General features: G+C 42.4%; 1 protein-coding gene across 1 annotated transcript in view; it reads left to right on the plus strand.

Annotated features, from left to right (window-relative positions):
- The first annotated feature begins 1,706 nt into the window (after window positions 1-1,706).
- SPATS2 (spermatogenesis associated serine rich 2) overlaps window positions 1,707-15,291 on the plus strand; it is a 152,282-nt gene continuing 138,697 nt past the window's right edge. The window contains exon 1 of the mRNA XM_027542765.1: window positions 1,707-2,004. The gene's annotated coding sequence lies outside the window, so the exon portion shown is untranslated. The remainder of the gene's footprint in view (window positions 2,005-15,291) is intronic.

Here is a 15,291-nt window from a genome sequence, read left to right on the forward strand (position 1 = left end):
TCCTCTTTGTTCCTACTTTGCACTTTTCTGTTTTAGCACTTACCATCAGGTTATAGTTATTTAATAGCTTTCATCCTCCATTACAACTGGATACTCTACTTGAGGATAGTGATCTAGTTTTATTCTGTGTAAGTGGCCCACCCCTAGAACAATGTCTCCTACTCATTGGGTGGTCAGTGAAAAGAGAGCAGATATTTGGATGGTCTGCTTCTATTTGAATCTTTGAAAGTAGATGCAGTAGTAAGCAACACGTTGTGTAGTGCCCTAACTAGTTGGATGACCTAATCTGTTTCTCTAGATCTGTAAATGATGTGGTTGGATTAGCTTAGACACTATTAATCAAGGGTCAGTGGGCTCTAGAGGATTTTTGGCCCTTCCACTCCATCCAAAATTAAAAACCAAAGGACCAGATAGATGACTTTGTAGAGATCTACCTGTACTGCCACTCCAACAACAAACCTGTGGGGACCAAAATTACATTATGCCTGTGGTGTCTATACACTCCCATATACACTCTCTGGCTTGTGGTTGGTGCCTGGCTAGAGCCCCTTATACTTGGCCCTCAAAAGAGAACATGGGGACAGACTCTGATTAACCTTTTCAATGCTGATTCAATGCTCACCCTCTAGCTACTCCTGACCAGTTGGCAGTGGGGTGAGTGCTTCATTCATGGAGGAAACTGGCTAGAAAGGTGCACAAATATTAAGAGATGGTTCTGGCCCTGGGGTGCTTGGGAATCTAACCTCGAATAAGAGTGTTTAACAGATTCGACGGGCAATGTGACTGACCACAGCCGTGTAGAGGGATGCAGACAACCGAGTAGACCAGAAAACCGACACAGAAATGGACTTGGTGTATCTGGTGAACGTGGCAGCGAACCCTCAACTTGCTCCCAAAGCTATCTTGCACCAGGCCAGGGACACGCATCCTCCCGCCACCACCCCACAGCAGCCTCTACGGATTCCCAGGAGGCTGAGCGGCAAAGAAGTCCGGACGTCCGGGCGTTTCCCACAGCTGGTGGTTCTGAAATAGCCTTCTGGAATAAAACTCGGGACGGGAAGGAGGTGAAATGGAAAGTGGTGTTAAGTCGTCGGGGAGAAGTCGTAGCGCCAAAAGGACAGCCGTCTGGGAGACAAGAGTCCCGGCCGGGATCCAGAGAAAAGCCCCTCAAGCGGAGCCCCTTGAGGCGGCCGCCTTCGGCAACCTCCGGGGGAGTTTCGGCTCTTTCCGGCAGTTCCAGCTCGGGCCCTCTACTCCCAGCGCGCGCTGTCCCCCCCACCCAACGCTGCCCGGCTCTTTCTGGGACTCGCCATTCTGCACGCGGCTGCGAGCTCGTGTCCCACACCCGTCCCGACTCCCATCTAGTTTGTTCTCCAACCCACTCTTCCAATCCCTTCCCTGCATCGTTCTTCCCGATTCTCGGCGACGCCCGAGCTTCCTCAACTCGGGCGCGCGATCCACAGGGCGGTGTGAGGCGCGAGGGACCCGGTAGCGGGAGGAGCTGTAACCCGACGGACAGGAGGCCACCCCTCGTCCCGCGCCTTTCCGCGCGCGGGTCTTCGGCTCGCGGGGCCGCCTCGCGCCCGGGCCTCACTCGCGGGCCGGTTGGCTGCAACGGCCTCGAGCTCGGCGCGCCGGGTTCGCGCTGGCGCGAGCACGCGCCCTGTGCGCTGGCTAGCCGGCGCGCACGCGCCCGAGCGGACTGCGGGGCGGGGCGAAGAGCTCGAGCCCCGGCGAGGTCGGTGTGGGTCGGCTGGCACTCAGGCCCCCAGCCGCGGCTGCGATTCCCAGCCCGCCGCCCGGCCGAGGAGGGAAGCAGAGAAAGGGGCGGTGGGGGCGGGGCGGCGTCCGGCTCCGGGAGAGCTGGGGGAGGAGCGCGACGGCTGCAGCTCTAGAAGAGGAGGAGGAGGCGGCAGAGGAGCTCCTTTCGTCTTCTCAGACCCCAGAGCGTCCGGGACGCAGAGCCGGAACTGGGAACGCGGCGACTGCGGGGGCCCGGGATAGGTGAGGCTCTGGGTGCTGGTGGAGGAGTGGAGGAGGGATGAAGCGGGGCACGGAGGTGCAGAGAGCGGGCTTGAGGGAAGGCACACGGGGAGGGAGCAGTTGTTGGGGGTGGGGGTACCGAGAGTAGGGGACGTGAACCCTTTGAGACCTAGAGTGCCCAGATGGTGAAAGGTTTCTGGGGTCAGTGAGGCGGTCCGAAGCACACGGTTCCGAGTTGAGGGGTTTCCAGAGGCATAGGCCGGGGAAACAATGGAGTGAGGGGGGGACTCTGATGTGAGCGTGTGTGGGGTACTGGGTTTTAAGAAACAACGAGAGGTCGAAAGAAATGAAAGAATCGATCATTTGGTGTGAGAAGTACAATGAACTGGAAATTCATCGCAAATGCGTAAGGTCATCTACGTGGGTCTCCGAGGTCCTTAGGATTTGGGGGGCAAAGTGGGATTTGAAAATGAGAGAGAGGAGGGCATTCTTGGAATTGGGGTGGGGTGGGGAGCGGGAAACGGGACGGAAAATATAGCCAAGAGGGGCAGACACATAAAATAGATGTGGTTTGGGTTTGAATTAAAGCAGAAGAATAAGTCCAGTTAGAGAGTATAGGTTAGGTGGACAGGAGTGGCATTTTTCTCCTAATTCATCCAGGATGACTGGGTTCTTTTAGAAGGTGGATTTTTCTCTGGCATGTCCCTCTGCTAAGGAGTACAGGCTGCTCTTTTAATAATTTGGTTATCATTTATAGTTCATTTCATTGATAAAACATGCCTGTAATGTTTATTTCCCTTCCCTAAATTACAGGTATGTAATTTACCTGCGGTTTATGAAGCAGGAGAGGACAGGTCACTAGAAACAGGCATCTTGCTTTGAGTTTGGTTATTGATAATGCAGAGTTTAGGGTGTTTGGAGGAGAACCAAGAATTTGTTCATCGAAAGATGAACAGCCTTGATAAAATCTGAGTTATCTGTACTTTGTTAGAATTACAGTTTCTCACTGAGAAATGATCATGTACCGTCTGCTAGTGGTTTTATGATTATGGGAGAGAGTTTGGTTTTGTCACCAGAAATTCCTGATGCTGATTTCGAATTATCAGGCTATTTTGTACCTTCCAGTTTGAATTCAGGTGATTTGAAAATATTGTGGGGAAGTATTTCGGCAGTTATGTATGATCTTTGCATTTCCTTGATACTTGGATTTCCAGACCAAATTTTGGATGATGCTGGATACAAGATTGCTGATTTTGAAATTGTAATTACCATTATGTGCTCATAAATAAACATATTTATGACATATTAATATGGACATATTAAGCCTTTTATTTTGAGGCATTAAGTTTTGCTGACTCATCTAAGATTTCTGGAAAATTTTCAGTTTATATTTCTCAGCTTGGCCTCAGATAGTAGCATTAGGCTATTTTATAAAGGTCCAAAAAGAATGATCTAAACTGTGACTTTTCTTCTGTTATAAAAACTGAACAAAGCAAGAAATGAGTGCAGTTTCCTTATTAGTGATAATGAAGTGCTAAGATTGCTTTCCACGTATCATCTCATTTAATCCTCATAATCATATCCTGTTTTATAAATTCAGAGATTAAGTAACTATTTAATAAGGTCACAAAACTAGTAGTAAACTGAATTCATACCCATTCTGTTTGGACACTCCTTTAAGTGTTCCATGTTGTTCTACCTGCTTTTTCCTCCTGATCTTGGTTGTAGTATGAACAGCATGAATTGGTTGAAACCTGGTCTGGTAGAGTGATCTAGACAAAGATTGGGTTGATGGGCTACATCTGCAGAGTTTATTGAAGGTTTATTGCCCCTGTGATTTAACAGATCTTCTGGGGTCCAGATAATGGGCAAAAACATCCTCTTGCTAAGGATTTGTCCTGTGAGCACACTTAATTTTCCGTTTAGTCTAGTGTACTGCTGAAGTACTCTGCATACGTGGCACTCTTCCTTGTGGAAGTCAAGACAGCCAGTTGTGGAGCCAAAACCAATTAACTCTGGAAAACAATCAAAAACTGCTGAATGCTCAAGTGCCCTCCAAGCACCTGTTGAGTCCACAGTTGGTACTGGCATTATCTCTAAATACAGACAGGATCCTCTTAGAAACCAGGAGTAAAACTTCTAGAACTGAGAGACACAGCTGGGGCCTGAGGGAGGAGCCAGAGGTTAATGGCCGAAACATCAGCATAGCCTGTGGCGGCTGATCCAGGAGCAGGAAAGGCTACAGATACTAGTGAATTGCAGGAGGTGAGGGAATTTTTATTTGTTGAGCAGTTAGGTATTCTAGGGACTGACTGAACTCAGTGTGTTTTATATATGTTACTTTATTAGGTCTTCAAATAATCCTATAAGGTAAGCATCCTCATCTTTCAGATGAGGCTTGGAAAAGGTTAAGTAACTTTGTAATGGTGGTGAAAGAAGTTTATATTTTTATTGTTATATTGCTACTTGCAGTTTCCATTGTAGAGACACCATATTAAGACTGGAAAATTAAAGTCACTCTTTAGGATCCACTATGCTGCTTTGTTAGAAGTAAAACTGATTGTCTTGCTGCTTACATTGGAGACTGGAAGGTAAAGCTTATATTTTTCTGATTTAAATATTGGAAAGGGGAGCCCATTCATTATTTAGCAAATGTCCTATAGAATATAGTTCACCTTCTAATATATCTTTCTATCATATGCCAGTGATATGATACTGATATATAAATCTGTAGTATATGAAAATGCCATGTCCATCTTCTGAGGTCTTGACTTTCAGGCAGGTTATCTAGGCTCGGAGGATGACAGTGAAGCATGCCTGTTGCAGACTCTTAGCACTTTTTCTTGATGTTTTTGCCTCAAAATTGGATCATCATTCTTGCTTGGTTACTTAAAAAAATTGTAATAAGATATACGTAACATCATTTAAACCACTTTTTCAAGTGTACAGTTCAGTGGCATTAAATCCATTCATACTGCTGTGAAACCATCACCACCATTCAACTCCAGAACATTCTTATCGTCCCAAACCAAAATTCCTGTTAAAGAATGACTCTTCATTCTTCTTTTTCCCCAGCTTCTGGCAATCACTATTGCACTTTTCTGTCTCTAGGAATATGATTATTCTAGGTACCTCACATAAGTGGAATTATATAGTATTTGTCCATTTGTGTCTGGCTTATTTCACTTAGCACATTGTCTTCAAGGTTCATCAGTGTTTTAACCTTGTCAGAAATTCATTCCTTTTTAGAGCTGAGTAATATTCCATCGTATGCATATACCACATTCCCTTTATCCATTCATCTATAAATGGACACAGGTTGTTTCCACTTTTTGGCCATTGTGAGTAACGCTGCTGTGAACATTAGTGTACAAATACCTGTTCAATATCTGTTCATATGATAATCCTATGTTTAAGTTTTTGTGGCAGTTTGGTTACTTTTTTATATATAATTTTACTTATTTATTTTTTGGTGGTGCAGGGTCTTCGTTGCTGCATGGGCTTTTCTCTAGTTGCAAGGATCAGGGGCTACACTCTAGCTGCAGTGCTCGGGCTTCTCATTGCAGTGGCTTTTGTTGCAGAACACGGGCTCTAGACATGTGAACTTCAGTTGATGTAGCACCTGGGCTCAGTATTTGTGGCTCCTGAGCTTAAGATCACAGGCTCAGTAGTTGTGGCCGTCGGGCTTTGTTTTCCCTGAGGCATGTGGGATTGTCCCTGACTAGGGGTAGAACCGTACTTCCTGCATTGGCAGGTGGATTTTTTACCTTCCCTGAGCAACCTGGGAAGCCCAAGTTTGTTTACTTTTATTTATTTATTTATTTTTGTTTACTTTTAAATGGTGATTTTATTGTGTGTTCACCTGAAGGTAGTACTTGACCTTATGTTTGAGGGCTGCTGTTTCCTCTACTGACTTTTTCTGTCCAGTTTGCAGGACACTTGCACAGGAAATGATTTGTCTAGTTTTTATGGCTCTCTCTTAGCTTCTGTCTAATTATATTTATGTATCAAGACATCTAGCAAGCACCTTAAAATAGAGTTCAAGTTAGCAGTAAAAGTACTTTTGAAAATCTTGTAGGAGCTTTAGTTGATGAAGAAAATAGGAGTTTCTGTTTTAAAGTATGAAACGTATCCAGTGTGGAAGGGACCATTTGTTATACACAAGGTTTTTTAGTCATACCTGTAACTGTGGATGATCATCTTAAGAATGTTATTTGTATATATATTTGAAAAATCAGGTACTTCCCTGGTGGTCCAGTGGCTAAGACTCCACACTCCCAATGCTGGGGACCCAGGTTCAACCCCTGGTCAGGGAACTAGATCCTACATGCTGCAGCTAAGAGCTCACATGCCATAACTAAAGATCCCGTGTGCTGCAAGTAAGACCTGGTGCAGCCAAAACATAAATAAATATTAAAAAAGAAAAATGTGTCAGTAGTGTAGATCATCTTCAGTTCACTTTGCTGCCTTTGGTTGAAAATTTTAGGGTACTTTTTTCATTTCAGAATATTTTATATATATGTTGTTGTTGTTCAGTCACTCAGTCGTGTCCAGCTCTTTGTGACCCCATGGACTGCAGCACGCCAGGTTTCCCTGTCCTTCACCATCTCCCAGAGTTTGCTCAAACTCGTGTCCATTGAGTCAGTGATGCCATCTCATCCTCTGTCCCCCGCTTCTCCTCCTGCCCTCAGTCTTTCCCAGCATCAGAATCTTTTCCAGTAAGTTGGCTCTTCGCATCAGGTGGCCAGAGTATAGGAGCTTCATCATCAGTCCTTCCAATGAACATTCAGAATTGATTTCCTTTAGGATTGACTAGTTTGATCTTGCTGTCCAAGGGACATGTATGAGCTGCTAGTTATTGCTTACCTTCTATAGCCTTTATTAATTGAAAAGAGTTTGAGTGCTACTATATGCTTTAAATATTTCAGGAAGGTAACTGTAATACAGGAAGTACTGTTTGAGTCGATTTTTTCTCCCTCCCTTCATGTATTTGAGAGAGACAGAGTTGTCACATAGTACCAAATATAGTAGATTGAAATAGCTGTAGGCTGACAATGAACTGTCTCTTAGGATGGGTCTAACCTCCAATTTCATTTTTTCTAATTGTCACAAGGAGGTTAATTATGCCTGCATCTTGCTTCTTGAGATTATTGGGTTACAAAGGGACTTCAGGCTCACATACCATTTTCTGGGAGCCTCTTTCGGAATCTTAGTGAGTTTACACTTACCGTGGATGTGGTGTGTTGGTTCTGAAATATCTCCAAAAGATTTAAAGTTTTGGACATTAACTTTAAATATCCAAACGTTTTAGGTTGCTGGATATAAGGATTGGCCAGAGGCCAGCATTTACTCTTCATGTTCAGATTTACCATGGTGGCTGATTGTGTTGGATTCCTGAAATATACATGCATCTTCTGCACTGACTCTGCAGCAGCCCCAGGCCTTAAAATATTCTGTAGGATCTGAGAACATAGCCACCAGCTTAAGGCCTCTGCAGTCATTGTCCTATGACTAATTTGTGGTTAGGAGTTACACAGCGATTCTTACTAGTGCAAACCCTAAATGACAACCTTAGATTGTTGGTTAGGATTTTTTTATATTACTTAATTAGCAAAATGACACGATTACTGGTTGTGGAGTATGTGTTTGTGTCTATGTGTTCTTTAGAGTTGGTTAAAGGGTGTTGGGATTGAGGAGAAGGAGGTTTGTGATGAAGCCATTATAGGATTATAGATGGGTCACGTTAGATAAGTGAAGATATCTTTTGTACTTGAAGATGCTGCTAATGATGTTACTTCTTATTGACCTGTATAGAACCGGAAAGGCCTATTTGTAAAACCAACAGTCTTTGCTCTCTTGAGTACTGTGATCTGTCCAGTAGCAAATGATTTGCTTCTGTTTTAAGGTTACCATCAGTAGAGCAATGCATGTGTGCTCAGTCACTGAGTTGTGTCCAACTGTTTGCAACTCCATGTACTGCAGCCCACCAGCCCTCTTTCCATGGGATTTTCCAGGCAAGAACACTGGAGTGGGTTGCCATTTCCTCCTCCAGGGGATCTTCCTGACCCAGGGATTGAAGCCCCGTCTTCTGCATCAGCAGGCAAATTCTTTACCACTGAGCCACCTGGAAAGCCCAGTAGAGCAGTACTTTAAATTATCTACTTAGTCTCTGATTACAACATGCAGTGTGATCAGCCCACTGCTGGCTTTTCTTGGTATTTTCTACTGTTACATTGATTAAAAATGTGCACTAGTGTGTAGTGGAAGTGACTCTCAGCCGACTTTGGTTAATAACCTCTTATATCTTTATATAAAGTAAGTTGTCATCATAGCCTACCTGCATGTCCTGCACAAACCTTCAGGATAAGGATCTCATCATTAGAGGCTTCCTCACATTTGATGGGAACAGTGAAGCTTATTTATAACTATGATGGAATGACAGGAAATTAAGGCATTAATAGGACCTGAATGGTCCTATAAGGTGGTACTGTGGTACAGAACCACCAAAGACTGAGTCAGCCATTTAGCTCAGATGCAAACTTGATGTTTTGTTACATCTTACCAGTCAGTACACACTTGGTTTCTTGAGAAGACTATCTAATTCTTTGTTAAGTTGACAGTACTTTAAACAAAGCTTTGTTGGGTAATCATTTTCACTTCTTTCACTATTCAAAGCTTGTATTTTATGGAGGTCTTTTTTTGTTTTTAATTTTTTGGCCATGCCACATGGCTTTCAGGATCATAGTTCCCTGACCAGGGCAGTGGTCCTGAACTGACCATAGTTCTCCAGCCCTAGCAGTGAAAGCGCTGAGTCCTGTCTACTGAACTGCCAAGGAATTCCTTGAAGATCTTTTAAAAGTTGTTTGACATTTGTCATTTGTCTGCCAGCCCGTAATGTTATGATGATGCAGTAAGTTAGACTACGCAGTATTGTTATGTGATGTTATTCTCCAGTTGCAGTGAGTGGAGCTTACTCCCTCATTGTGATGCATGTGCTTCTTGTTGCAGTGGCTTCTCCTGTTGTGGAGCACAGGCCCTAAGGCATGTGAACTTCAGTGGTTGTGGTGCACGGGCTTAGTTGCCCCGTGGTGTGTGGAAGCTTCCCAGATCAGAGATCCAACCCATGTCCCCTGCATTGGCAGGCAGATTCTTAACCACTGGACCACCAGGAAAGTCCCTGGAATAAAATTTTAATTGTTGGGAAGAAGGGCTATAAAGGTCCTACTTGCTATCAACATTAAGAAAAAAAGAGCAAAAATCTGGCTCTGAATCTCTGCTGTTCTGTCTAGTACTCCCTCTGTGAATTTGGTCAAGTAATTTCTCTGAGCCTGTCTGTGTTTCTGAATCTGCACAGAATTGTCAGGACTATTGGATTTTTTTTTTTTCCTGAAATGAAGTCCACAATGCATAAAATTAACTGTTTTAAAGTATACAGTTCAGTGGTATTTAATAAATTCACTGTGTTGTACAATCATCACTCTATATAGTTCCAGAACTGTTACATCAACCCCAGAGGAGGCCGTATACCCATTATGCAGTCTCTCCTCACTCTTCCCTCCAATCCCCTGCACCATCTCTGTTAACCACCAATCTCTGCTAATTTACTTGTTCTGGATATTTCAAGTAAAAGGAGTCATGTAATATGTGATTTTTTGTGTGTGGCTTCTTTGATGTAACAGTGTTTTTGAGGTTCATCCATATTGTACCATGTGTCAGTATTTCATTCATTTTTGTAGCTGAATACTATCCCACTATATGGATATATCATATTTTGTTTATCCATTTTTTCTGTTGACTGGCAGTTGTTTCATTTCTGCCTTTTGGCTGTTTTGAGTAATGCTGCTTTGAATATTCATGTACCATTTTTTGTTTGAATACCTGTTTTCAATTCTTTTGGGTTTATTCCTGAGGGTGGAATTGCTGAATCACGTAGATTTCTTTTTAGGGAACTGCCATACTGTTTTCCACAGAGGCTATACTAGTTTACATTCTCACCAGTAGTGCGTGAGGGTTCCAGTTTCTCCACATCTTTGCCAATACTTGTTATTTTCCTTTTTTTCTTTGATTATAGCCATCTTTGTAGGTATGAAATGGTATTGTGGATTTTATTTGCATTTCCTTACTAATGACTGGTGATGTTTAATATCTTTTCTTGTGCTTATTGATCTTTTGTGTATCTTCTTTGGAGAAATGTCTATTTAAGTCCTTTGCCTGGTTTTAAATTAGATTGTCTTTTTGTTGAGTTATGACTGTTGATTTATAATAGTTATGTAACACTTAGATCAGTGAGTGCAGATAGTAGGCACTTAATATTATAATTATTTTTGGTACATGTGACCTGAGTTGGAGGGAAATGTTGCATAGCTTTTCCAAATAGGAGTGGCAGGCAAAAAAAAAAAAAACTATCATTTGCTGTCAATAAAAGTTAGACTGTGGTAGTATTGATGATTTACTTTGGATCGATGCCCCCAAATCAAGAAATTAGGAAGACATATGCATAAAATCAGTTTATCTTTGGCAGAAATCAGTGTTTCTTTAATGTTTAGTTTATTCGTAAGAACTTCATAAACAACAAAAGAGTCCTAAATGCAGTACTTGGATGCAATCTCAGAAATGACAAAGTTATCTCGGTTCATTTCCAAGGCAAACCATTCAGCCTCACAGTAATCCAAATCTGTGCCCCAACCACTGATGCTGAAGAAGCTGAAGTTAAATGGTTCTATGATGACCTACCAGACCAAAAAATTATGTTGTTTTCATCATTAGGGATTGGAATGCAAAAGTAGGAAGTCAGGAGATACTTGGAGTAACAGGGAAGTTTGGCCTTGGAATACAAAATGAAGCAGGGAAAAGGCTTATAGTTTTGTCAAGAGAATACATTGGTCATAGCAAACACACTCTTCCAACAACACTAGAGATGACTCTATGCATGGCATCACCAGATGGTCAGTACTGAAATCAGATTGATATATCCTTTGCAGCCAAAGATGGAGAAGCTCTATGTAGTCAGCAAAAACAAGAGCTGAAGCTGATTGTGGCTCAGATCATCAACTCCTTTTGCAAAATTCAGGTTTAAATTGAAGAAAGTAGGGAAAACCATTAGACCGTTCAGGTATTGTTGTTGTTGTTCACTCACTCAGTTGTGTCCAACTCTGCTACTCCTGGACTGCAGACCATTCAGGTATGAACTAAATCAAATCCCTTATGATTATACAGTGGAGGTGATGAATTGACTCAAGGGATTAGATCTGGTAGACAGAGTGCCTGAAGAACTATGGATGGGAGTTTGTAACATTGTACAGGAAGTGCTGACCAAAACTATCCTCAAGAGAAAGAAATACAAGAAAGCAAAGTGGTTGTCTGAGAGGGGCTTACAAATAGCTGAGAAAAGAAGAGAAGCTAAAGGCAAAGGAGAAAGGGAAAGATATACCCACCTGAGTACAGAGTTCCAGAGAATAGCAAAGAGAGAGAAGAAAGCCTTCTTAAGGGAACCATGCATATAAATAGAGGAAAACAATAGAATGGGAAAGACTAGAGATCTCTTCAAGAAAATTGGAGATACCAAGGGAACATTTCATGCAAAGATGAGCAAAATAAATAGCAAGGACCTGGCAGAAGCAGGAAAGGTTAAGAAGACATGGCAAGAATATACAGAAGAATATGCAAAAAAGATCTTAATGGTCTGGATAACCATGATGATGTGGTCACTCACCCAGAGCCAGACATCCTGGAGTGTGAAGTCAAGTGAGCCTTAGGAATCATCACTGTGAGCAAAGCTAGTATAAGTGATGGGATTCCAGTTGAGCTATTTCAAATCCTAAAAGATGATGCTGTTAAAGTGCTGCACTCAATATACCAGCAAATATGAAAACTCAGCAGTGGCCACAGTACTGGGAAAGGTCAGTTTTCATTCCAGTCCCAAAGAAAGGCAATGCCAGAGAATGTTCAAACTACCATACAGTTGTTCTCATTGCACATGATCCTTCAAGGTAGGCTTCAATAATATGTGAACCAAGAACTTCCAGATGTTCAAGCTGGATTTAGAAAAGGCAGAGGAACCAGAGATCAAATTGCCAACATCCACTGGATCATAGAAAAGGCAAGGGAATTCCAAAGAAAAAATCTGCTTCTGATTACACTAAAGGTTTTGACTGTGTAGATCATAACAAACTGTGAAAAATTCTTAAAAGAGATGGGAATACCAGAGCACCTTACTTGTGTCCTCAGAAACCTGTATGTAGAACAAGAAGCAACAATTAGAACCAAACATGGAACAATGGACTGGTTCAAAATTGAGAAAGGAGTACGTCAAGGCAGTATATTGTTGCCCTATTTAATTTATATGCAGAACATGCATGTGTGCTAAGTCACTTCAGTTGTGTCCAACTCTTTGCAACCTATGGACTGTAGCTCACCAGGCTCCCTTGTCCATGGGATTCTGTAGGCAAGAATACTGGGATGGGTTACCATGCCCTCCTCCAGGGGATCTTCCCGACCCAGGTGTTGAACCCGTCTTTCTTCCATCGCTTGCATTGTCAAGCGGGTTCTTTACCACTAGTGCCACCTGGGAAGCCCATATGCAGAGTATAACCTGCAAAATGCCAGGCTAAAAGACTCACAAGCTGGAATGAAGATTACCAGGAGAAATGTCAATAATCTCAGATATGCAGATGACACCACTCTTATGGCAGAAAGCAAAGAGGAACTAAAGAGCCTCCTGATGAAGAAGAAAGAGTGAAAAGCTGGCTTAAAACTTAACATTTAAAACACTAAGATCATGGCATCTAGTCCCATCATTTCATGGTAAATAGCTGGGGTAAAAATAGAAACAATGACAGATTTTATTATTGGGGGCTCCAAAATCACTGCGGACGGTGACTGCAGCCACGAAATCAAAAGATGCTTGCTCCTTGGAAGAAAAGCTATGACAAACCTAGCCAGCATATTAAAAAGCAGAAACATCACTTTGAGGACAAAGGTTTGTGTAGTCAAAGCTATGTTTTCTCCAGTAGTCATGTAGGGATGTGAGAGTTAGACCATAAAGAAGTATTGGACCAGTGCCGAATTGATGCTTTTGAATTGTGGTGCTGTGGAAGACTCTTGCGAGTCCCTCAAACAGCAAGGAACTCAAACCAGTCAATCCTAAAAGAAATCAATCCTGAATATTCCTTAGAAAGACTGATGCTGAAGCTCCAGTACTTCGGCCAACTGATGCGAAGAGTTGACTCATTGGAAAAGACCCTGATGCTGAAAAGGTTAAGGGCAAGAGGAAAAGAACGACAGAGGATGAGACGGTTGGATGGCATCACTGACTCAATGGACATGAGTTTGAGCAAACTCTGGGAGATAGTGAAGGACCAGGAAGCCTGGTGTGCCACAGGCCATGGGGTTGCAGAGTCAGGTAAGACTTGGTGACTGAACAACAACAATTAATATAAAGCATTGGGCTTCCCAGGTCAATCAGTGGTAAAGAACCTACCTGCCAATGCAGGAGATTCAAGAGACATGGGTTTGATCTCTGAGCTGGGAAGATCCCCTGTAGTAGGAACAGGCAACCCGCTCCAGTACTCATGCCTGAAAAACTCCATGGACAGAGTAGTCTGGTGGGCTACAGTCCATGGGGCCACAAAGAGTTGGATACGACTGAGTGACTAAACACACACACACAGACATAAAGCATAAATGTCATCTAGTTACAGTGCGTTAGTTGTTCAGTCCTGTCCGATTCTTTGCAACCCCATGGACTGTATGTAGCCCACCAGCCTCTTCTGTCCCTCTGTCCATGGAATTCTCCAAGCAAGAATACTGAAGCAGGTAGCCATTCCTTTTTTCAGGGGATCTTACCAACCCCAGCATCCAACCCTTGTCTCTTGAGTCTCCTGCATTGGCAGGAGGATTTTTTATTGCTGAGCTACCAGGAAAGTTATAGCTGAAATTTAGATCATCTTTCTTCATTCTGCCCTGTGTGAGACATTTGTTGTAAGTGCTGTAAACTGGATCAGGGTATCCTACCTTTTATACTGAATGGTACGCAGTTGGTGTATCATTGTTTTTATGCATATTGCAGCTTGGCTTTATGGGGTGGTCAAAAGAAGAAGATAGAATAGGAGATCAATATAATTTTTAATTTAGAATCTTACCCTATGGTCAGGATTATCCATCTAGAACCGATGAATATATTTGCCAGGTTTGTGGATAGACGTATTCATTTCATTATATCATGATGTGGAGTAGGGGTAGTTGCTTTAGGCAGAACATACTGTGTATAAGTCAAAACTTGATTATTTTCTTGAAAAAGGCAAAAAGAGTGTACACTTTCAGGAAGTGGTGATTATTCAAATCCGTCCTATAGTCCCAAGCTTTATTATTTAGGCCTCATCTCTGAAGCCGCCTATTTTTTGTGATACCTCTGTGTCTTGGCCCGTTACCTGAATTCTGCCTGGAATGCATTGCAGTAAGTCTGTTGGGAGGAAGTCTTGACTTTCTGAAGTCTCTTAGGCAAATCAAACACTTTTCTTTTGGGCTTTTACATCTGTAACATACTTTCAGAATAGCACTTTTATCATGTGTGCTGTGCATAGTCACTGGTGTCCGACTCTTTGTGACCCTATGGACTGGAGCCTGCTAGGCTCCTCTGTCCATAGGGATTCTCCAGGCAAGAATACTGGAATGGGTTGCCATGCCCTTCTTGAGAGGATCTTCTTGACCCAGAGATCGAACCCAGGTCTCCCACATTGCAGGCAGATTCTTTACCGTCCGGGCCATTAGAGAAGCCCTGTACTTAAAAAATGTACATTAAATTTTTAAAAATCAGTGCATCCACATGGTAAAATCAGTGTATGCACAAAATTAAAGAGTTCAGAAGTAAATGGCAAAAATAGTTTTTCCAGTTTTTTTCCCTGAAGAAAGCTGCGGGTAGTACTTCCTGGAAGTTTGTCCTTCCAGGGTTATTCTTTGCTGATATAAGAATTTTTATAGTGTATGAAAGGCTCATTTTTTCCTTATTTTTTACTGCAAAGTAATTTATAAATATTGAAAACATTCACACACTATAGAAATATGTAGAGTGAAAGATTTCCTTTACCTTGATCCTTAATCCTTGTCCTTCCCAGTAATAACTCACCTCCCCATTTACATTCCTCTCTCCAGAGGTAATCCTGTTATAACCCTATTGTGAATCCTTTCAGATTATTCTGCTTACGTTTACATAGGTATATAAAATATTTTTTGTATGGTTATTTTATGATATTTTATATACTATTCTATAGCTTCCTCTTAACATGTTTTGGAGATTTTTTTTCACATCAA

Source organism: Bos indicus x Bos taurus, chromosome 5 (genome assembly GCF_003369695.1).
Source record: "Bos indicus x Bos taurus breed Angus x Brahman F1 hybrid chromosome 5, Bos_hybrid_MaternalHap_v2.0, whole genome shotgun sequence".
Classification (NCBI taxonomy): domain Eukaryota; kingdom Metazoa; phylum Chordata; class Mammalia; order Artiodactyla; family Bovidae; genus Bos; species Bos indicus x Bos taurus.